The 23,463-nt window shown below is 44.1% G+C and overlaps 1 protein-coding gene across 2 annotated transcripts in view; it reads right to left on the bottom strand.

Moving 5' to 3' along the window:
- The window catches only part of Ube2e1 (ubiquitin conjugating enzyme E2 E1), a 60,251-nt gene that overhangs the window by 3,774 nt on the left and 33,014 nt on the right, over positions 1 to 23,463 (bottom strand). The gene's annotated exons all lie outside the window — the stretch shown is intronic.

Genomic DNA, 23,463 nt, shown 5'->3' with positions numbered 1-23,463 from the left:
TTGGCCAACAGATTTCTAAGCTCCTCCACTTTTGGTCCCCCAAGACAGAGTGGCCCAGGCTCGCTTAGAAGTCATGATCCTCTTGACTCAGCTCCCACAAATGCTGAATCATCTGTAATCCCAACTTGTTGACTAGACTTTTTACTTTATAAACTAAAGTGAATGAGAAAGGAGAATGTCAAGTGTGTAATGAGTTTTCACTTTAGTGAAACTCGAATAAGCCATTAACCAAATCCTTTTCTTGTTAAATATGTTTGGTTATACCCTCATTTAGCTAGAGTATCCTTCTTAAACATTGCATTGGCTTTCAGAGTGCTTTATATCCAAGCACCTTAACAAAAGTAGTAAAGCTTCCCCCCACCCCCCCTTTTTTTTTTTTTTTTTTTTTTTGGTTTTTCGAGACAGTGTTTCCCTGTAGTTTCTAGAGCCTGTCCTGGAACTAGCTCTTGTAGACCAGGCTGGCCTCGAACTCAGAGATCCGCCTGCCTCTGCCTCCCGAGTGCTGGGATTAAAGGCGTGCGCCACCACCGCCTGGCCCGTAAAGCTTCCCCTTTAATTCTAAGACCTATGAAGAGTGTAATATAACTTACCTGCTCCTATCAGTAAGGAAAGTACTATGGCAAGGACAAGAGTTGGGAAACAGTACACTCAGCATGCAGCCAGATGGCACCGGAGCAGACAAAACTACTCCTCTCGATCCCCAGACAGATCTTTCTGTGTAGCTTCCTTGGCTATCCTCAAACTCAGGGATCCTCCTGCCTCTGCCTCCTGACAGCTACAATTAAAGGCATATGCCACCACCTGGCTCAAAACTGCAAAACTGCTCTTCTTAATACACCAGATTTGCTCAAAATCTCAATGAATGCTTACACACAGGGCAGAGTGTCAAATGTCTGATGGAGGACTCCCATTGGTTAATAAAGAAACTGCCTTGGCTTTTTGATAGGGCAGGATTTAGATAGGTGGAGTAGACAGAACAGAATGCTGGGAAGTTAGTCAGTCAATCGCCATGCTTCTCCTCTCTGGGTCAGACATGATGGAGCCAGCCGCCAGGTCAGACATGCTGAATCTTTCCCGGTAAGACACCACTCGTGGTGTTACACACATTACTAAATATGGGTTAAAGCAAGATCTGAGAATTAACTAATAAGAGGCTGAAACTAATGGGCCAGGCAGTATTTAAAAGAATACAGTTTCTGTGTAATTATTACGGGGCATAAGCAAGCCAGGTGGCCGGGATCCGGCGGCAGGAATGCAGCCGGCAGCTCCTCACTACAAATGTCCATGTTTGGGGACTGAACAAGACAAATGTCCTCAAAAAACTTCCATTAACTAATTCAAAGCCGTTTCCCCCCCACCCCCAGGGGACAGAGATAAAGTGGAAAGGAGAGGGAACAGAAGACCACTTATAGAATATTCCTTAAACCTAATCGCACATTTTCTTCCTCCTGTCTGACTCAAAGTTAGGATGAGAGAAGGAAGAAAAGAACATGACGAGAACAAGCTGGGGGTGAAAACATTTAACACTAGTGACGCTGGGACTGTAAAATATGTGCCTGGCCAAACTGGGGTCACCATGTGCAGCAGGAGCCCAGTCACAGACCTGAACACTTACTCTGTAACCCTGAGCAAGTCACTAAGCCAGTTCAAGCTCTCCTCAGACTCAGCAGCGTTCAGGAATGAAAGGAACTGAGGGCAACCCAAGACTGGCTCCTGGGCTTCACTGAAGGTGGCGGTCACCGTTAGTGATAACTGGCTCAGACAGTACAACCTTTAAAACCTTTTAGTGGTGGATATGCCCAAGGACTCAAAGCCAGTGTGGTGGACTATAATCCCCCTTAGGCTAAGGCAGGAGGGTAGCCTGGGCTGGAGACTTGCTTTAGGTTAGATACCAATATAAAGTCACCCATCTATGTATACACAGAATTGATATAAATTTCACAAGGTGAGGTGCAGGGAAAGACTTTTTTTATTCTTTTTTTATTGTTTTACAAATAATACCATTCAAGCTTTCTACCTCCTTTGCTCCTCCCTTATTCACCCTCCCCATTACCCCTCCAGTCCTAAGAGAGGGCAGGATACCCTGCTCTGTGGGAAGTCCAAGGCCCTCCCAGGAAAAGACTTTTTTAAAAACTATGTATTTCTACACACACACACACACACACACACACACACACACACACACACACACGTCTTTAGGTCAGCAGAGAGCATGGGATCCCCTGGAGCTGGAGGTCCTCTGCAGGAGCATCCAGTGCTCTGGCCTGCCGAACCACCTCTCCAGCTGCACCAGCTGTCTCCTAGAAACATGCTACGACCCCTGGGGTAAAGGTGTTAATTTTACTTCATCTCCCGAGAACAGAACGGGTTCTAAGGCATCAAAAGCTAACATGTTTGCGTCTCCTACTTAACCTCCAGTGGAATGGTACATAGGGGGTTGGACCCTTGGCCAGTTAGGTCAAGAATGTGGAAGTCGTTCTATATGAGCTAAAACAGACCTCACCAGCAGAATACTAGTTTTCTATCTGCCACACGAGGGCAGTGCCACAAGACAGCTGTCTGGAAACTAAGAAATAATCTCTTACCATACTAAACCACCAGCACTTAGGTCTTGGGTTTCTTATGTCCCAAACTAACAGGAAAGCTAAGCCCTTTAAAGTTTAATCAGCACTATTCCAAATCGTCTCTATGAATATTTGCTGTCAGCAGGTAAAGGTGCTTGCTGCTAAGCCTGACAACCTGATTTCACTCTACAGAACTAATTCTCCACATACATGTAGAAGCTCCAGCTCTTCTAAGCACAGTCAACCGGGTTACCTAGTTTTCAAAGGAGAAACCCTGAAGCAGGGGGTTACAACCCATTGTAACTGCATTTCTAGCTGTCAACTTTAAACTTTTATTAGGAGACAGCACCTTGGCTTACACACACACACAAAAGCCCTATTTCTGGTATAAACCTTCAGGTTTCTTTTTTGAGGCAGTTCCGTAAGTTTACAATCTTTCCTCCATCTCTGAGGGCTAAGATTATAGGTGTAAGTCAGTGAACCCAGCTATTTCAAGTACAATTCTAAAGACTTAGTTATCTGCTTAAAAAACAGAGGTCTTGGGGTTGGGAAGAGAGGACAATGAGGCTGAGCTAGAAGCAGGGCGACAGACATCAGTGGGAAGTGGGAGGAAACGGCAGTGCGGTCTACGTGAGCAAGCAGGTTTCAAACAGATCCCAAGCAATTTCCGGCATCTACGACTGAATGGCTACACCATAAAATAAAGAACCAGCACAAGAGGCTGTAAAGACTGCCACCTGGCTGGTTCCTCCATGTGTCTCCTTGATAAGAGTTAAGGTGGCAAGCAAGCCAATTCTATGAAGCACACCATTCACACACAACACTCCACCCACTCCCACATTTCAAAATAAGTCTCAGAGCAATGGGTGACAGCCAGAGGCTACCGAAGGCTAAATTCAACAGTGTCATTTCACCATTATTACACCTGAGAGGGAGGACGGCACTCCTAGTGTCTGGCAGATACTAGGATCAGACAGAGTCAGAGGATGCGCTACTCAGCATCCTGAAGTGCAGACAGGGCACAACACAGAACCACTCCAGGTGTGGACTCCAGCAGGAGAACATGGCTCAAGGTCAAGCCTGGAAAGGAAAGGGTTTTAGCTGGTTACACTAATACCCAACATTATTTTACTCTTCTGTGCCAACTACAGGAAAAGGAATACATATGGCTATTATTACTGTTGGGTCTGCATGTACTCCGAATGTCCTACGAACTTGCTACTCAAAGTATAGTCCCTAGGCAATCAAGTAACATCAACACCCCTTGGGATTCTGCTAGAAATACACACACCAGTCTTTACCCTAGATCCAAATCACTTGCTTTTAATAAGATCCTAAATGATTCTTGAATACACTCAAGTTCAGAAGTCAGCTATAGCAGGCATGAGTGGCAATAAAAAGATTTCTAATAAAAAGTTTTACTTTTAAATTATTGCATTTAGCTCTTTCCTTCCTCAGCTCTGCAGTAAGACAGCTCAACCCTCAAAATACTTAGTTCTATCAGATGGCAAATACTCAAACACTACTCAAAATTCTTTTCTTCCCCTACCCCCTTGAAAGTCAGGGTCTCTTACTATGTAGATTCTGGAACTCTAAACCAGGATGACTTAAATTCACAGAGATCTACCTGCTAGGATTAAAGGCGTGTGCCACCACCACCCAACTAACCGCCAACTCTTTTGTTCAACAACAGTGACTTGCAAGGTAGATTGGGGTGTGTGTGGAAGGAGCTTGAAATTCTAGAAAACTTCACCAGAGACAAAGAGGCCTGACATAGTGGCACACAGTCTTTAACTTCAGTCATGGAGAAGCTGAGGCAGAACAGATGACTGGAGCAAGTCAGACAGTCTAAGAGGCTAAGAGGGGAGAGACATGTTTTAGTGAGCACCGTACAAAAGACTATACAAGATGAGCAGAGGAGAGGAGGATGCTGGGATTGCTAGAGCTGCAGTCAGGCATCGTCCCGTGGAAAGAACTTGGAGACCAAAGGCCATTCACAGCTGGACCTTAAGACTGTGTCCAGGGACTCTGAACAGCCTCACTAGAACAGAGTAGGCTAAGGCCATGTATCTTCCTCAATAAGGGAAGGAGACTGGCCTAGGCACCCAGCCAAAAGTGGCACCCCACTAAGACTTCTAATTCTTGTCACACCAACACTTAATTATCCAGCAGGAGAGTGCCCAAAGGAAGTGAACAAATCTCAGTAGGTCCAAATTTTGTGGCTTCCATAGTAGTTAAGCAAAAACACTACATGGGAGTCACACCTCAGCGATCTCTAAGGAATTAAAACTTTATTATTATTTTATGTGTATGGGTGCTGCCCCTGCACATATATGTCTGTGCATCACCACATGCATGCAGTGCCTGCACACATCAGAAGAGGGCGCAAAACCCCCTGGAACTGGAGTTAATAATAGTTGGGAACTGTCATGTGGGAGCTGACAGTTGAACCTAGGTCCTCTGGAAAAGCTGTCAGGGTACTTACTGCTAAGTCATCTCTCTGGTCCTTTCAAGGTTTTTTTCTCTCATCTTTTGCAAACTATTTCATGTAGAACAGGCTGACCTTGGAATCCTTCCTTCCTCTACTTTCTAAGTATAAACAGAGATTATATATATATATATATATATATATATATATATATATATGATTTTTTTTTGTTTTTTGAGACAGGGTCTCTCTGTAGCTTGTCCTGGAACTAGCTCTTGTAGACCAGAGCTGGCCTGCCTCTGGGATTAAAGGCATGCATCACTGCCACCTGGCTTTTAATATAATTTTTTATAAAACACAGGCTGACTTGTAGCCTACAGATGCTGTAAAATCGAGATTTTTGCCATGTATTACAAACTAGGAGGAAAAATCTATTTGAGCTATTACACAGGTATGATGCCAGTTATCTGGCTACACATCTGCCTTGTATGTCTCTGGAGAGTGGTAATTTCCTCCCACACATACTACAAGACCTGCAATATTAGTGTTCAACAATACTTCATCAAAAGGTCAAATGTGCACTGCTGTTTAGGATACAGCACCACCTCCTCAGTTCTTATCCAACCAGTCCTTCAACTGGAGTTTCTCTCTCTCTCTCTATATATATATATATATATGTATATATATATACATATATATATATACACACACACATATACACATACATACATATATATACATATATATGTATGCATATATGCGCTCTGCATTATAAAGTAATGACAGTCTGATGCACCTGGAAATTTCCACTCAATCTGATGTGTTTTGAAAGCAATTGGCTATATGAAGAAAAAAGTCAGATTTTAATTACATTTCAGTTTGTGTGCGCATGTGTAGTGGTCAGAGGACAACCACCACGTGAACTTCAGGGCTAGAACTCAGGTGCTTAGGCATGGCTGCAAAACCTCTACTGGGTAAGCTATCACTCTGGTCTGATCAGATTTAAAAAGAAAACAATGTCCAGTGTGATTTGTAAACAGAGGTGGAGAAAGAATGGCTGGACTAGCTTCTGGTAACTGAAATAAGCACTGTGCTTTCCTCTCTGGTCTGACAGCACATGCTGTGGGCACAGAGAAAGCAAATGAAAGGACAATCAGTTCCTGACCAAAGGCTTGAAATGGAACTGGTCAGAGAGTCGGGAGAGGAGTCCGGACACGAGCACACCTGCAGCACTGAGCACGAGGTAATGTCACAAGTTCCCTCTTCTGGGACAAGGGTTTTACTAAGCTGCCAAGGACAGTGTGGTACTTGGGGTCCTGCATCAGCCTCCGAGTGCTAGAATGCAGATATGTCCTCCTGCGCCCAGCTTTGTTCAGACTTTCGGTGTTGTGCTGAGATGGCCAGTGTCTTGCTCTATTGTTCCCCACCTTATTTTCTGAGCATTCTCTGACCAAACCCGAAGCTCACTGCTTTAGCTCTAGGCTGGCTACGCTACCCAGCAGAATCTGGAGCCAGTCTATCTCTGCTCCCCAGCACAGGGCATAAAGGCACACAGGGAGAGCTGGGTATTGAATGCAGGCTCCCCTGCTTTCACAGCAGGAGCTCCCCTCACTAGGCTGTCTCCAGCACAGCAGCACTTTCTGGCACTCTATGACCATGTCTTTGGCTAGTGCTGCCCTTAAGGCAGCAGTGCCTGCCACAAGGAAAGCTGATAAACTCCGAAACCCTCACAAAGGAACAGATCAAGGCTTGGTTTGTGGGATGATTCAGAAACATCTTTGATTGTTCTTCCTCACTGCCCGTGCAGGTTCCACGGTTCCACGCTGCAAATGCTTCCAATATCAGAATGCAAGTGGGGACTGAGCCAGGGTTGGAATCTTACTACATAATTTTTAGTCACTTACAGTGTGACATAAAACTCATTTTTAAGCAGGGCAGTGGTGGAGCAGACCTTTAATCCCAGCACTCGGGAGGCAGAGGCAGGCAGATCTTTGAGTTCTAGGCCAGCCTGGTCTACAAGAGCTAGTTCCAGGATAGGCTCCAAAGCTACAAAGAAACCCTGTCTCGAAAAACCGAAACGAACAAACAAACAAAAACTGATTTTTATTGTTTAGCAAGATTTTTATCAATAGTAGCAACAATTTTAAGTGGCTTTGCAGTCCCTGTCGCTCTAAAAAATGTCATTTATATGAAATTTTCTACTTTGGGAGGGGATTTCAGAACACTTCCATACTTTGCAGTCAAGGCTAGAACTGTCTTGCCTTCCCCTCCAACCTTCATGCCATCCTTGCAGGACATGCAGATCCGGTCCACGTAACATCCAGAACTCATCTGAACTTCTTTGGAGGATAGACATTCTTTAGGGAAAGCTGGCATTTATATGGCCAGGGAAAGAAAGGCCCTGCAGAGCTCCTACGATCCCATTCAAGAAACTCACAAGGTCAAGACTTTTCACAAGTGCAAAACGCTCTTTGTCATTTTCACTCAGAACTTCCAGGGATTTTCCAGAGCTGCAGCTGTGCAGGGAAGGAAACGCGGCAAAGAACCCAGCTGTCTTCTATTACGACATTAAAGAAACTTGCAAATGTGTAAAACAGCACCGCTCTTCTAAGGTTTTTTTAATTTTGGAAAATAGTTATTTTCATTTAAAAGGCTGTTTATATTAATTGTTATTTCAAAATTAGATTTTAATGTTTGTTTGAATTTGGAATACAGCAAAGCTCCATAATTATTAGCTATACAATCATATTATTGGGTCTAATGGAATGGTCCAATAGTGTAATGGAATATTTGTTTTAGTGGTACTAACGCTTAAACCCTGGGACCTGGTTACTCTACCCAATACTACACAGCCCCAGCATTTACAGAAGACTTTCTTTTGCCAGAGATGGGATACTGCTGTATAGCCCAGGAGGGCCTGGAGATCTGTAATACTCATGAGACACCATGTCTAGCTCTTATCAGTCTCTGCTGAGGTCTTGAAACCAAACCATTTGAGAACAAAATAAGTAAATTATTTTAAATGTTAGCGAAATTAGCTAAAACAACTGGGCATCAAACATGGTGGTGAACCTGCAATTACAGCATCAAGACGACAGGCAGGCACAGTGATGTATCTCAGATTAGGCCAGTCTAAACTAGACAACGAGCCCTATCTCAGAAAGCAGGAATCGGGGATATAGCTCAGCCATAGAGTACTCAACCTGGCATTTTCAAGGTCCTGCGTTCCATCCCCACCATGGAGGTACATGGGCTTAATCCCAGCCCGGGGATACAGAGGCAATCAGATCCCTGTGAGTTCAAGTCCAGTCTCTTCTACATAGCAAGTTCCAGGCCAGCTAGGGCTACATACTGAGACATTACCTTTAAAAAGAAAAAGGGAGGAAGGGAGGAAGGAAAGAAAAGAGAGAGAGAGAGAAAGAGAGGGGGGAGGAAGGATACAGATCTAGGACCTAGAAGAAATGCAATTAGGTAGTTTATAGTTTGGGAGAAGCCACTGTCACCTTAACCTACAGTAGAGACTGCCACGCACCTCAGCACAAACTTTACTGTCCTATAGCCGTTGTGCCCAGATTGCTCATCCAGAGGGTACCTCTTCATAACTGCATTCTTTGAAATGTCACCAATTTCTTTTTAATATAGCTAGTGAAATGTGTATGTAAGTCTATGAAATATGACTTTCCAGCTAAAAAGAGTCCTCGTTTCTTTCCTTACAAAGAAAGGGCTGGGAAGAGGGCTCGGTGCCTAAGAGCACTTGATGCTCTTGCAGAGAACCCAGGCTTCATTCCTTTATCTACACCAAGACAAATGCCTGCAGCTCCAGCTTCAGGGGATCCCATTCTCACATGGTGCGCGTGCACGCACACACACACACACACACACACACACACACACACACGCAGGCAGATACCCATACATGTAAATAAAAGTAATGAATATATTAAAGGAGAGACTATTTCCTTTGATACATGGGCAATGCTTCTTTTAAAGTGTCTTAGAAACTCACTGCCTTCTACAAAAGGCTGATCACCTGAGGCTTACTGTAGAGGTCACCCAGAGAACGGGAATCACTGAGATGGTATAGATGTGCCAGCTGTAGCTTTGGTTCCCAGCCCAGGCATGGGAGTGGAGAAGCCCTTAGAGAACTTACTCAGTCCTACTTGTAGTTAGAGCCCAAGTGAACCCTGTCCCAGTCAGACTCCAGACTCTTATAAGGAAGGTTATAATAATAACTAGTGGCTTTTCGGGTGTTTTTTTTTTTTAACGTAGCAATAAAATAGCTGATAACTCTTTTGTTCAAAATTAATTTACCCTGATGTTAAAGCTACACAGAAAGACACTGAAAACCAAGAGTAGGAAAAGGGGACTTGGAGTATCAGAGTCAGCACCAATGTTAACTAACATACCTATGAACTGGGAACTTGGCTGAGGAATTACCCCAACTACAGGCACATCCATGGGCCATTTTCTTGATTGCAATTTGATGCAAGAGGGCCAAGCCAACTGTGGGTGGTACCACCCTAGGCAGGTTGACCTGAGCTGTATGAAAAGGGGAACTGAAAAAGCCAGTAGGCAGTGCTTCTCTATCATTTCTGTGCCTTGGCTTTCCTCAGGGATAGTCTATAACCTGTAAACGGAAAGAAACTTTTTCTTCCCAAGCTGCTTTTGGCCATTTTTTTTTTAAACAGTAGCAGAAATCAAACTAAGAAGGACAAAAGAATATTTCAAGTGCACAATATTAACAGCAAAACTATTAAAAACTTAATAACAATAAAAAAAGCTCAGGCATGTCTCAAAATGGGAGACCCATATGGCTAATAAATTTTTAATCTTAATCACTCCTACAGAAATGTAAATTAACAACATAGTAACCTTTTCTGTATGAGAATGACAACAATTCTTAGTAGACCCTTTTCTATGAAATGCTGGCTCTCAGAAGATGTCCTAAGGAATAACTGGACACGTGTACTGGCTACAGTATAAGGATATTTAAAAGGATTGGAAGATGACAGAGGCTGTGTGTTGTTGCATGTGTGGAGCCCAGAGGCAGACATGGGATGTCTTCTTTATGTTCTACCTTACTTTCTAACCCAATGTATATGAGTGTTTCGCCTACATGTGTGCATCTAGACATGTATGTATGCTCTGCCCATGGAGGTCAAATGAGCTTCAGCTACAGGCAGTTCTGAGCTGCTTGACATGGGTGCTGGGAGTTGAACTTTAATCCTGTGGAAGAGCAGCAAACACTCTTAAGCACCGAGACATCTCTATGCCCCCCCCACCCCCGCCACCTTATATTTTTTAAAGACAGGGTCTCTCACTGAACCCTGATGTTTTAAGCCTTGACTAGCTGCCCACTAAGTTCTAGGGTTCTGGAGATCTGCCTGTCTCTGCTCTGTTCCCATCCTCCTTCCGGTGCTGTGGTTACAGACTTGTGCAGTCACACCCAGCTTTATGCAGGTGCTGGGGATCTGAGTGCAGGGACTCAGGCTCAGACAACAAGCACTGTACCACTGGGTCTTAGCCCCTTCCACCTTATTTAGTTTATTTTAGTTTTTGAACTAAATCTCTCACTGAACGTGTAGCGAGCTGATTCACCAGAATGACTGGCCGACAAGCCTCAGGATCCTGTCTCTGCTTTCCCCAGCACTAAAATTACAGGAACCTACCACCATGACCAGCTCTTTCATGTGGGTTCTGAGAATTGAACTTAGGTCCTTACACTTGTATGACGAGCACTTTACTGACCATTTCCCCAGCTAAATTCTGGACAGGACACAACCATATAATAGTAAGTGTGTGTAAACGTGTGACTGGCAAATGAGATGAAGAAAGCACAGTGAACAGGAAGAGTCCACAGTGTGTTAATTAAAAAGAAAAAAAAGGTTTCTAGCAGCATGCAAACAACCTCATTTTTATAAGCTGCACAATGCAGTCAAATGCTTTTTTAAATCCGTTGACAGATACCTGAGTTAAGCCATAAACTGGCTATCTAGAGGCATGTGTGATAAACATGGGTGTGGAGGTATCTCTGCAGAATGCTATCTTTTATTCTTTGGTGGTATGTCCACAGAAGAGGAATGGGTGAATCACCTGGAAGACCTATTTTTCATACTGCGAGGCATCTCTGTGCTGACTGCTGCTGTGGCTGACTGATTCATGATCTACACGGATACTGTGCACTACTTTTGTCCACAGGGGTCAAAAGAAGGCATTGGATTCCTGGAACTGGAGTTACATATGGTTGTGAGCTACTGTGTGGGCGATGGGAACTGAACGCTGCAAAGTAGCCAGTGTTCTTAACCAAGAAGCTTTCTCTCCAGCCCGTTCTTTGTTTGATGACAACCATTTGGCAGCCAAACTCTTAATAGTGGCTATACCTGGGATATAAGAAGGACACTTACCCAGGCATGAATTATTAACTTAGAAAGCAATTCCATATAGAATATATTTTCACACTAAACAAGAGCTGAAAGGAAGCAAGTATCTACAGTTCCTCCTCTGGGTGACAGCACTTTGGCCGAAGAGTCAGTGCTGGGGCCCAGCAGGTAAGCAGGTTGGGGCTCATCCCTACTCCCAATTGTCCCATCATTTTCCAGAGTGGGAAGCTTGGATTTTAGGTCAGACTGATATCCACTCCTGCTTCCTGGGCCCAAATAAGTTTTCAGTGGAAACCCATGAACTTATCTGAAATGCCTGGGTCAGAAACAGATTCCAGATTCCAGTCAATTAAGCAAACGAGCAAGCAGTATGTGTGTTTGTGTATATGTGTGTATAAAATTAAACATAGTGGGGATGGACCCAAGCTTAAATATGAGATTTATTTAGGGTTCACACGCATCTTATATACTGAATATGATTTTTAGTGCACTTGGACTGTGATTGCATGTCACTCGAGGTCAGTGTGGCATTCCTCCTTCAGGTGTCCTGTCTCCACTCAACATTTCAGAGCACTCTGTATTTTCAGATTAGATAGAATTCAATCTATAGGACATCATGGGCGAGACTCTAAAGTAATAACTGCTCTCATTCTTAATTTAAATGCTTTTTAAAAATTGTATTTACTTCCTCACTTGGTGTCTGGAAGTAAAAAGACAACTTGTAGATGCTGGCTTTCCCCTCCACTCTGTGGGCCCTGGGGACTGAACTTCAGTCCCTAGGTATGCTAAAGTGAGACCTGGGGCCTGTGAAAAGTGAAAGGCTCTCCATAGGTTTACTTCAAGGGTTTTGTCTTTGTCTCCTCATATTTTACTGTCAGAGAGTAGAGGTCTGGCTCTGGAGACAGACCGCAAATGCTACAACAGATAAACCAAAGGCAAATGTACTTCAAATCAGTTTTCAAAACCAAACAAGCAAACAAAAAAACCCAAACAACCACCAGCAGCAGGGACTCTGAAAGCCAGAGGGGAGCCCATTTACCAGAAGAGGGCGATCTTTTCTGCTCCAATGCACAAGCACCAAATGGGACAGTTGATGCTCAGTTAATTAGATGAACAATACTAGTACACAAAATTGAAGACGAAAACTACATCTCCAAATAAAAGCAAATTAAGTTTGGAATTCAGTCCTCCAAATTTATTAGCTTGTTCTGGTCTAATATTTGTGTTTAAAATACCATTTTAAGAACCAGAATAAAACAAAGGCAAATAAGTAGCCTACTATTATCAGAAAAGTAGATATTTTTAAGTTATTTTCTTAACATTGAATTATTTTGATCTCTATCAGATTCTACATATCAGGAAAGGTAACATTACTGCTACTTAAAAAACACGGACATCCACTTACGGGATTAAAAGTTACGTTTTTGAACCACAACTGGCCCCCAACTCCAGCAGAGCCTCCCCCCACCCCCCACCAGGCTCAACCAGAGGCCACACCAGCTGCCAGAATTCCACATCCAGAGCCTAGCCCAATCGTCAACAGAGAGGCTTCATCCAGCAAGTGATGGGAACAGATGCAGAGACTCACAGCCAAACATTAGGAGGAGCTAGGGGATTAGAGGGCTAAAAAGAATTGCAGGAGCCAGAGGGGTCAAAGGTACCAATAGAACATGGCCTACAGGGGCTCAGAGACTGAAGTGATAAGTGGGGAACCTGCATGGGTCTACACTAGGTTCCTCTACATACATGTTATGGTTGTTAGCTTGGTGTTCTTGTGAGACTCCTAACAATAGGAGTGGGGTAGCTTCTGACTCTTTTGCCTGCTCTTGGGACCCTTTTCCTCCTATTAGTTTGCCTTGTCCAGCCGTGATATGAGGGTTTGTGTCTAGTCTTGTTGCAACTCGTTATGTTGTATCAGGCTGATATCCCTGAGAGGCCTGCTCTTTTCTGAAGGGAAACAGTAGATCTGGCAGGGGTGGGGGTGGGGTGTGAGCTCGACATGACAGATTAGAGGAATGGAGAGGGGAAACTGTGGCCGGGATGTAATGCATGAGAGAATAAATCTATTTCTCTCTCCTTCTCCCCAACACACACACACACCACTACAGAATGAGCTGGGGTGTATGCAGCACAGCATGAGCTGGGGTGTATGCAGCACAGCATGAGTGAAGTAGTGGGTTCCATCTCTAGTACCACCAATGTATGTGCTATGGGATGAATTATGATTCTTGAAAGATTTGTGTGTTCAAGTTCTCGCTGGGCAGTGGTGGCACACACCTTTAATCCCAGCACTCGGGAGGCAGAGGCAGGTGAATCCCTGTGAGTTTGAGGCCAGCCTGGTCTACAAGAGCTAGTTCCAGGACAGCTAGGTTTTGTTACACAGGGAAACCCTGTCTCGAAAAAAAAAAACAAACAATAACGACAATAGCAACAATAAAAAAATACATGAAGTCCTAAATTCCAGTGCCTCATCTTGTAACTTTATTTGGAAATAGGGTCACTGCAATAACACAATTGATTAGAATGAAATCCCTTCAATAGGGTAGGCACTTTATATTCTAGGCATGCACACATGCACACACAGCCGGGGGTTGGGAGACGACACCAGGAGAAGAGAACAAGTTGATAGGATACAGTCATAAGAAGCCAGGCCAAAGTGAGGAAACAGAGTCTAACAGTCCTCAAAGGAACTACCCCTGCCAATACCTTGATCGAGCAGGTCGGGCAGAACACAGGATGTGCAGGCCACACTGTTTCCAAAGGGTGGATGCTGCTTGTGTGGAATAAAGTCAGATGGACACAGTGGTGCGCTGGCTTACGGATGTGTGTGTTCTGGTCCAGGTCTGGAGTTTGAGGATAGATCTGGACATCAGGGAGGGTGGTGGGGAGTAACAGTCAAACTTCCTGGGCAAGACCCTGGACCCAAACATGCAGGACTGCGCTGAGTGGAAAGCCACCATGCAGTGCACAAAGGGCCTCTCACCTTTTCCTTGAATTTGGTTTTCAAACCATGGACTGTCGTAATCATTTCTCCTAGCCTTGTTTGTATTTTTCCGGACATTGCTCAGATAGTATTTATTCTAAGTTCACTTGGGCACGAGTTACTAGTTTTGTTAGTTCTTTGTCAGATACAGACACATACGGTTGCCAAAGAACACAAGAGATGCAAGACAAGTTGTGTCTGAAGGGTGGTTATGGTACGGATGGGATGAAATCAGGTAGACACAGCAGGATTGGCTGCTGTATGAGATGTGCATCCTGGTCCAAGCCTGGAGGTAAGTGGTAGTGTGGAATGGACTCTATCTAGGGGCTGATGAGGGTGTGTGGAGGGGAGGATGGTACACTCGCCATACTGCTACAAGATGTGAGTCAGGACTATGATTGATGGTGCTGGCTGGAGGGGCTGGAATAGAGTTGAGGAGTCTAGGTTCCCTTGCTAGGAATGGGGAGCAGGCAGGGACTCTCAGACGGGATGGCTGGGGCTAGTGATACAAGTTGGAATTCCCCATCTTAAGGGTTGTGTGGGAAATGGCACAAGGTCACAGGCAGGGCTTGTGTTTTTAAGGGCATGAGCCAAAGGTGGGTCTGGAGTCCTCCCTTGCAGGTAGGTGTCCTATGAAAGGGAGGGCATGGCTGGCGTGCAAATCACTGGTGTTTCTGGTTAAAAACTTAGAACCTGGAGACTTATACAGAGAAAAAATTATGGTGCATGTATTCTGTGCATGTGTGTATATATGAGACATGAACCCTGAGCCAACTCATTGGCTCCTGAAAAAAATATTAAATTATCCTTAATTCTACCACCTAGTTGAGAAAAGAAGGAAGGGGGAAGGAAGGGAGGGAGGGAGGAAGAGAGTTAAAGCCAGTAAAGCCAGGAACTCTGGCTGAGCATTCTGCTTTCTGCCTACAGAGATAGTTCTCTCGAGGTTCACCTAACATTGTCAATCACATTTACCTTTGCTTTTCCAACCCTGCTTAAACAATTTCATGTTAGGATTAAGCAAAAGATATTTTGTGATCTGCTAAAAGGCGTTACTAAAATTCCCTAAATGAACATTAATTCAGTGCTTGTCATGCAACCATGAGAACTGGGGTTCAGATCCCTAGCACCCACATGAATGCCAGGCCCTGTAAGCCCAGTGTTTAGGAGGTGGAGACAGGAATCCTGGATCATGCTAGTAAGCTATACTGGCTGAATTTAAGAACTCTGGGTTCAAAAGAAAAAAATTCTGCCATGAAATACAAGGTTGAGAGTGATCCTGGAAGACACATATATATTTACACACACACTTACACACATCCATACACACATTTTATTTGGAGAAATGCAACAGGTGAACTACACACGCTCCACAGGGAACTGTGTGGAGAAGTTTCTACAACACTGTGACAATGTGAAAGAAAGAGGCTCACCTTTGTGGAGATCACAAACAGCTGGAGGCTTTAAGAGTTCAAATATTATGTATGAGTTGCAAAGAGAAGAAGAAACAAACACCGTCTACTCCCATCTCCAAGCTCAAAGGGGAGACAACCCCTGCTTGCCCCAGCACAAACGTCAGGCCGTATTCTCAGATGCAGCCTGAGAATACGGCCACTTTCCTCTGTTCTGTTCTAGCTTGTGGGCAGGGACTGAGAACTCTGACCTACACTGAACTGTGAGGTGATCCTTGCTGAGGATACAGTGTCACACACCACTGCAGCAACCTCTGGGAAGATGGGGCCTGGACCTCATTGTTTTCTCCTACTCTACTCCACAAACACAGAAATATTTACTGCATGTGAAATATCATCTTGTGTCTGTCTGTCTTGGCTTCAGATGGCCAGAGGGAAAGAGGGAAGGTAGGCAAAGAGACCGAATGAGTAAGGAAATGCCCTGTAAAAGTCAGGGCTGGCTTGGGGCTGGTTTCAGTGGTTCCACCCTGCTGTCTTCACACAGCTCGCTAGCTGTGTACTAACACAATCTAGGTGCTACAGCATCTCCTGGAGGCCTTCATGGGAAACAGCGCCATGAAACACTTTAGGTGCTCAGGTTTACCGCTTACAGTGACAGTCAATTAAATTTAATACCAAAAGAATACAAAGCAGGGTCCTGACTAACAAGAATGTTCTAGTATATGACTTTCCATTTTTTTTTCTTTTTTCCCAATTTTATTTTATTTTTGAGAGAGGTCTCACTATGAAGCCATGGGTGGTTTGGACCTTCCTAATTAGACTGGGCTGGCCTTGGACTCACTGACAGCCTGTCCCTGTCTCCTGGGTGCTGGGATTAAGGCCTGCCACCAAGCTTGGCTTGTTTTTTCATGAAGCATATTCTCAGAGAAGTAATGGTTTAGGTATATAAGTATTCCATAAAGGTTCATAGAAAATGCCAAAAAGTAAAGTAAAGCAAAAAAAGTTTGATGGAAAAAAGACAATTACTCTCACTCCAAGGTATACTGTGGGGTTAGGGGCACAAATGCATGCCTAAAGAAAACAAAAACTCAAGAGTAAAAGGAGATAAAAATAAGGCACAGGAAGAATTTTTTTCCTCCTTGAAAGGAAGAAGTCAAATAAGGATGGTATAATGAACATAGGCGGCAACTGTTACTCCTCCAATATCCACCAGCATTGCAGTAAGGGTTTTTAGGAAGCCGTATATCGCCAAAGACTAGACTGGGCAAGAAGACGACAGCAACAGGCTTGGAAGTCAGGAAGCAGACAATGACAAAGGTTGCCAGGAACCAGGACAGGTTCAAGTCCATGCAGTCAACACAGCCTCCAAAGACTTAGGAATGATGGTGCCTCTGGAGGCTGGGAGTGCTACAGAATGTTAGGATCAAGGGAGGACTGGCTTCCAGTGGTAAGGGACAGTCACAAAAGCCTCTATGACAGGTGGAGTTCCAATTCCAAGATGGGCTGCTTGAACTTCCTTTTAGCCAAAGCCATATCAGAGACTGGGCTGTGCTTAACTCACACAGACTGTCTTTACTGATAGCAGAGCCACCTGCTAACTTTGCTGCGATACAAACTCCCCACAGAGGCCAGAGAATTACAAGTCGCTGCTATAAACTCCAGGCCTCAGTCTCACAGCAACGAGGAACCAGACTCTGCCAGTGACTGTATAAGCCTGGCTTCTATCGAGGACATATGACAACCAGCTCTGGACTGCAGACTTAGAGACCCTGAGCAGGAGGCTGAGCTAAATGGACCTAATGTGCAGTTTGCAATTGCTACATCTGCAGTAAGCTGTTAGGGAGCAACAGAAATTTTGCTAGATTGGCTGTATTTTCTAGAGATGAGGGAAGAAAATCAATCAAGAGAGTCTCTACACCAGGGTCATTAATATGGATGAGGGCAGAGGTGCCGTGCTTAACAGGAGCTTAAACAATCCGGACAATAAGACCCCCAGCTTCCTTCAGCTCCCAGAAGGCAGTCTAGCTCTTTCCCCAGACAGTCTTTGTTAAGAAGCAAGAGCAGACAAGATGAAGCTCTCAATACAGGTATTACATCTGCATTAGACAACAAGAAGCACAGGGCCTCTCTAAAATATAATTCAATAATCAAAATTAGAAAGCAGCCAGCAACATGAAAATGAAATTGTAGACAAAAGGAAATTTCAAGACAAAAATATTTCTTTCCTTTTGGAAATTAAAAGTGCAGGCAAGGGGGCTGGAGAGATGGCTCAGTGGTTAAAAGTACTGACTGCTTTTCCAGAGGACCAGGGTTCAATTCGCAGCACCCACATGGCAGCTCACAACTGTCTGAAGATCCAGTTGCAGGGGATCTGACACCTTCACACAAATGCACAAAAAATAGAAAGTTAAATAAACCATAAAAATATTTTTTAAAAAAAGTGCAGGCAAACATCTCAAAAACTCCAGGGAGAGTCGGCTGAGGACTCATAACAAAGGTAAGTTTCAAAAGAAGCTTCATGAAAAATATAAAAAAATGCACCCTAAAGGATAAACAGGCCTGGAGGTCAAAAAGTGGTAAGAAACCCCTTAAACTGGGTGTGTTGGTTCATTTCTGTAATCCCAGGAAAAGTACTGGAAACTGAAAGCCAGTATGAGTTACAAAATGAGGGGGTGGGTGTATCTCAAACAAAACAAAATACTCCCCTCCCCCAAACACACAGCAGGCTGGGGGATGGCTCAGTGAGTAAGGTGCCTCCCATGTGTATGAGCTTGAGTTCAAAGCCAGACATGGTGGTGTACATACACAATCCCAGCAGTGTGGGGCCAGGACAGGTGAATCCACAGGAGCTTGCTGGCCAATTAGCTAAAATGACAAGATTCAGCAGGTTCAGTGCCCGTCTCAAAAAATAAGGGTTGGAGCGTGACTAGGAAGACACCAGTCAAGGCCGTCTGACAGCACAAAGGCATGGCGAGGTGAGATACTCACTCGCAGGGCGGGCACTAAGCCATGGTTCCCCTCCTGAATATCGTTCTTGGTACAGTGAACTAAAGGCAGCAGCAACACTCGCCACTTTGGTGTTTGTTAATGGTATCTACGCTGACAATGACCACGAGAGGACACAGGAGGGCAGACACTGCTGAAGTGATAAAATCAGAGCACCCAAGACTCTCTTGGCAAGACGTCTGTCATGACGTGTGGCTGCCAGCACTGGGGCAGCAGCTGCAGCACTAGTCTCCAGTCTCCAGAAACCTGAACAGGGGACAGAATGTTCATCTTCAGCCAGCCAGGGCAGGCAGCAAGGAGCACAGGCCTCTGTCCTTGGGCTGCTCCACCAGCGACAGCAGCTAGAACCAGCCTCCACTCTACGGCACAGAGCACAAGGCCCAGAACAGCAAGTATAAAGTACATTCTCGTGTGTTGACAGCAGTGCAGTAAGCTAGCTGTCCAGAAACACCCACGCAGACCTTACTATCTGGCTCTGGTTAGATAGTTCTAGGCTAGACACTAAAGTCTGACTGCAGGGTGGACAGATAAGGACAAATCATAAAGGGCCTTTAAAGAGCCAAGAAGTTTTTGGATAAAGCAAATCCATAGTAGTTTCTTTATAAAATATCACTCTGGAGAGAATTTTCCCACATTTTGTATCAAAGAATCAGGCAGGGAGCCGTTTGGTAAGTAACCTTTACCTACCTACAGCCACTCGGCTATTAACTGGAAGGGGCTAGACCCAACCCTCTATATCCTGAACCTTCTTCTCTACACACAACATCCTATATTGCTCAAGGTAGGAGAAGCTTCACTTCAGCTAATGTTCAAGTGAAGAGCATGGTGTAATCCCAGGAAATTATGATATCAAAGCCAGGAAGATGGGTCAGGTAATGCAGAGTCAAGAGGCATGTGTGGTGATATTTTGTTTGTGCTCTAACAAATAAACCTTGCCTGAAGATTGGAGGGCAGAGCTAGCCACTAGTTAACCATAGAGCCCGGGCAATGGTGGCACAAGCCACCATTTAATCCTAGCTCTTAGGAGGTGGAAGAAGGAAGATCAGGAGTTCAAGGCAACACTGGGCTACATGAGATTTAACCAGACTAAAAGAAAAACGGAGCTCACATCTTTGATCTCAGCATTTGGGAGGTGGACACAGAAAGTGTTCCGGCTGGGCGGAGAGAGGACTATAAGGTAGGAGGAGACAGGAACTCAGCCTTCTCAGTCTGAGGAAATTTGTAGAGGTACGTAAGAACTCCAGCGGCTGGCTGCTCTGCTTCTCTCATTTTTCAGCTTTTACCCCCTAATATCTGACTCCGGGTTGCTGCTGTTGTTATTATTTGTTTTGCTTTTTAAGTCAGGGTTTCTCTGTAGCATTGGAGACCGTCCTTCAACTAGCTCTGTAGACCAGGTTGATCTCAAATGCACAGGGATTCACCTGTCTTTACCTTCCAAGCACCGCCACCAGACCGTGTTTTTATTATTAAGACCAATTAGAATTCGCGCTACAGGCAAGTGCTCAGAAGGGGGATAGGGTGGGACCTATGCCACTCTTAGCTTTCCTTAAGAAAAAGAAGCAAGATTTAATGAGAATGAAAGGATAGCCATGAGCCCATTTATCTGGGAAAGATGGAAAGTAGGCCAAGGAGTAAACGCTGCCTTTCTGGAGCAACCAGGCTTCCTTTGGGCAGGAAGCAGAAGGTGAGCTGAGGCTATGAACCTGACACAAGAAACGCTTGCCCAGGAGTGTTTGGAAGAGACCAGAAATAAGAGTAGACTAAGAGTCACTTTCACTTCCGATCAATACCTAAGGCCCAATTTAAACACAAAAGTGGTGACAGCCTGTCACACACAAGCAGTAAGAGTCTCTAGTAACCAGGAGAAGACACTTCATGCACTTAGTGTCGCTTAAGTGAATGTGAGGTCACAGAGAAAGGTTCCCAAACACACAATGACCAGAACCTAACTCAAACACATAAGGAAACGAAGGTATTTTCAGGGATCGCAAGCCTTCACCGAAGCCTTCACTTGGAGCACACAACAGGTGCATGTTGCCTGCAGACAGGCACACAATGCTAGTTAACACCGTCAGACACTCTGGCTGGGGCGCCAGGACTGAGACTACTGTAGTTCATGACTGCACTTTCTATTGTACAGGGAACGTTCTGTGCTGTAATAGAAACAATGCCTTAGTTAGGGAAAACACACTTTTTATATTTTCCCATCATTCCTTAGCATGTAAGTATAAAACTATTACTATCTAAGCCGGGCGGTGGTGGTGCACGCCTTTAATCCCAGCACTCGGGAGGCAGAGGCAGGCGGATCTCTGTGAGTTCGAGGCCAGCCTGGTCTACAAGAGCTAGTTCCAGGACAGGCTCTAGAAACTACAGGGAAACCCTGTCTCGAAAAACCAAAAAAAAAAAAAAAAAAAAAAAAACACAAACAAAAAACTATTACTATCTAGGAATTGAACTGTGCTACAATGTTTAAGTTTTTAAAAATACTTAATTCTCCAAGAATTTCATACAATGTATTTTGATCATATTCACCCCCATTCCTCCAAAATCCACTCTTATTTCCTTGTGCCAACTTTCTGTATTCTGTTTTTATAATGTTTGATTTTAAAAACTGCTGTTGAGTTGCTAACCGGATCCCACAATAAATAGATAAATAGATAATAAAAAACTGTTTAATGAATGTTAGCTGGAGACAAGGAAAGAATATCTGACAAGTTCTGAAATGGTCTTCTGCCATTCTGTATGACGTAATTATGGGAAGTTCTTTCTTTCTTTCTTTCTTTTTTTCAAGACAGGGTTTTGCTGTAGTTTTAGATCCTGTCCTGGAACTAGCTCTGGTAGACCAAGCTGGCCTTGAAGATCCGCCTGCCTCTCCCTCCTGAGTGCTGGGATTAAAGGAGTGCACCACCACCGCCTGGCGAGAAATACTTCCAATGACGATTATAAAATCTATGTTCTATATCCCACAAAATCGAATATTCATCTAAGATATAATTCTTCATCTAAAATGAACCAGCACATCCATCTCATTAGTTTATACATTTGCTTTGTCTTTAGAAAGTGGTAAAAGTATATCTATATCAGAGAGCTGCTTTAAAATACATTTGATTTATTCTCAGCAAATATTTGATTTTATATCTATTTTATACACCTATATATTCACCCAATGATTCTGTTAAAAAAAATCTTGGAGAAAGGGATTGTAAAGTGAAAAAAAAACCCGAGTCCTGCTTTAGAGGATGGGTCAAGGGAGTGGAGTAGTTGTGAGCTCAAGTGAGTGGGGGGGGGGGGGGGAGTTGGCCTGAGCCCAACACAGACATCTCACATCAACAATTTAGCTGATAAGAATAAGAGAAGGGCCTTTAATCCCAGTACTCTAGAGGCAGAGGCAGAGGCAGAGGCAGAGGCAGAGGCAGAGGCAGAGGCAGAGGCAGGCAGATTTCTGAGTTCCAGGCCAGTCTGGGCTACGGAGGGAGACTGTGACCTCATAATATAAATAAACAGATAAAAACAAGTAAGAGAAGGAAGAGCGAGAGGATTAGATGTCCTGCCACGAAGCAAGCCTGAGGCTGGCCCCGGCTGCATGAGACTACGTCTGAAACCAAAGTGCTCTACTTTTCCACACATTTCAACTGATACAATGTGAATTAACTTATGTGGGTATTTATTTATTATGTACTGGTGTTTTGTCTATGTACCACCTGCATGCCTAGTACCTATGAATACAATGTGAATTTATCCATCCATATATTTATTTATCCTGTGTTGGTGTTTTCTCTGTGCACAACCTGTATGCACAGTGCCAGGAGACTAGTGGAACACACTGGATCCTGTGGGCTAAAGGGATTTAAATGCATGTGAAGTCACGTGTTCATGAAAGTAGATGGTTTCTGATAAGGTTTTCAAGTGTAATTTCTGTTATTTCACGAACTATTTTTTTAAAGATTTATTTATTTATTATGAATACAGTGTTCTGTCTGCCTGTATGCTTGCTGGCCAGAAGAGGGCACCAGATCTCATTACAGATGGCTGTGAGCCACAATGTGGTTGCTGGGAATTGAACTCGGGACTTCTGGAAGAACAGTCAGTGCTCTTAAACTCTGAGCCGGGGCTGGAGAGGTGGCCCAGAGGTTCTACAATAACAGCAAACTCTCTCAATTGCTGAGCCATCTCTCCTGCAGGGACTTATCTTAATCAATATGCTAACCAAGTGACTGACTTGCCTTTTGTACTAGACTGAAGTACTTCATAGCCTACTATTTAACAGACAGAAGGAAGAGCAACCAGTGCGAACTTGGTAGGCACGGTGGGGGCAGGGTTCCTCACCTGCCCCGGGCTAGTTAAAAGCCAGCAGAGCAGTCACACTTCTCTAGTTTGTGCATCCTCATCTGTGAAATGAGGAACCAAACTAAATCTACTCCTCTTTCCATCTTTAAAGCTTCCAAGAAAAGTCAGCATCTCTTGGAAAAAGAACTAAAATTTTAGTTGAAACACTGTACGTTTGTACAGAACAGTTAGAGGCTTTTTGGTTTTTTGGTTGGTTTTTGTTTGTATAATGTGACCTCTATTCCTTCCTTAGACTGAGGCTCCAACATAGCCAGGCCCTAACTTTTCTGCTATGTATTCCTAACACCACACACAATTCTGGGGAAGGCTTGTGGACAGTAAGGGAACCAAGAAAACACTTATATAG

This window comes from Arvicola amphibius, chromosome 12, assembly GCF_903992535.2.
Source record: "Arvicola amphibius chromosome 12, mArvAmp1.2, whole genome shotgun sequence".
Classification (NCBI taxonomy): Eukaryota; Metazoa; Chordata; class Mammalia; order Rodentia; family Cricetidae; genus Arvicola; species Arvicola amphibius.
This window is presented reverse-complemented; position numbering and strand designations above follow the sequence as displayed.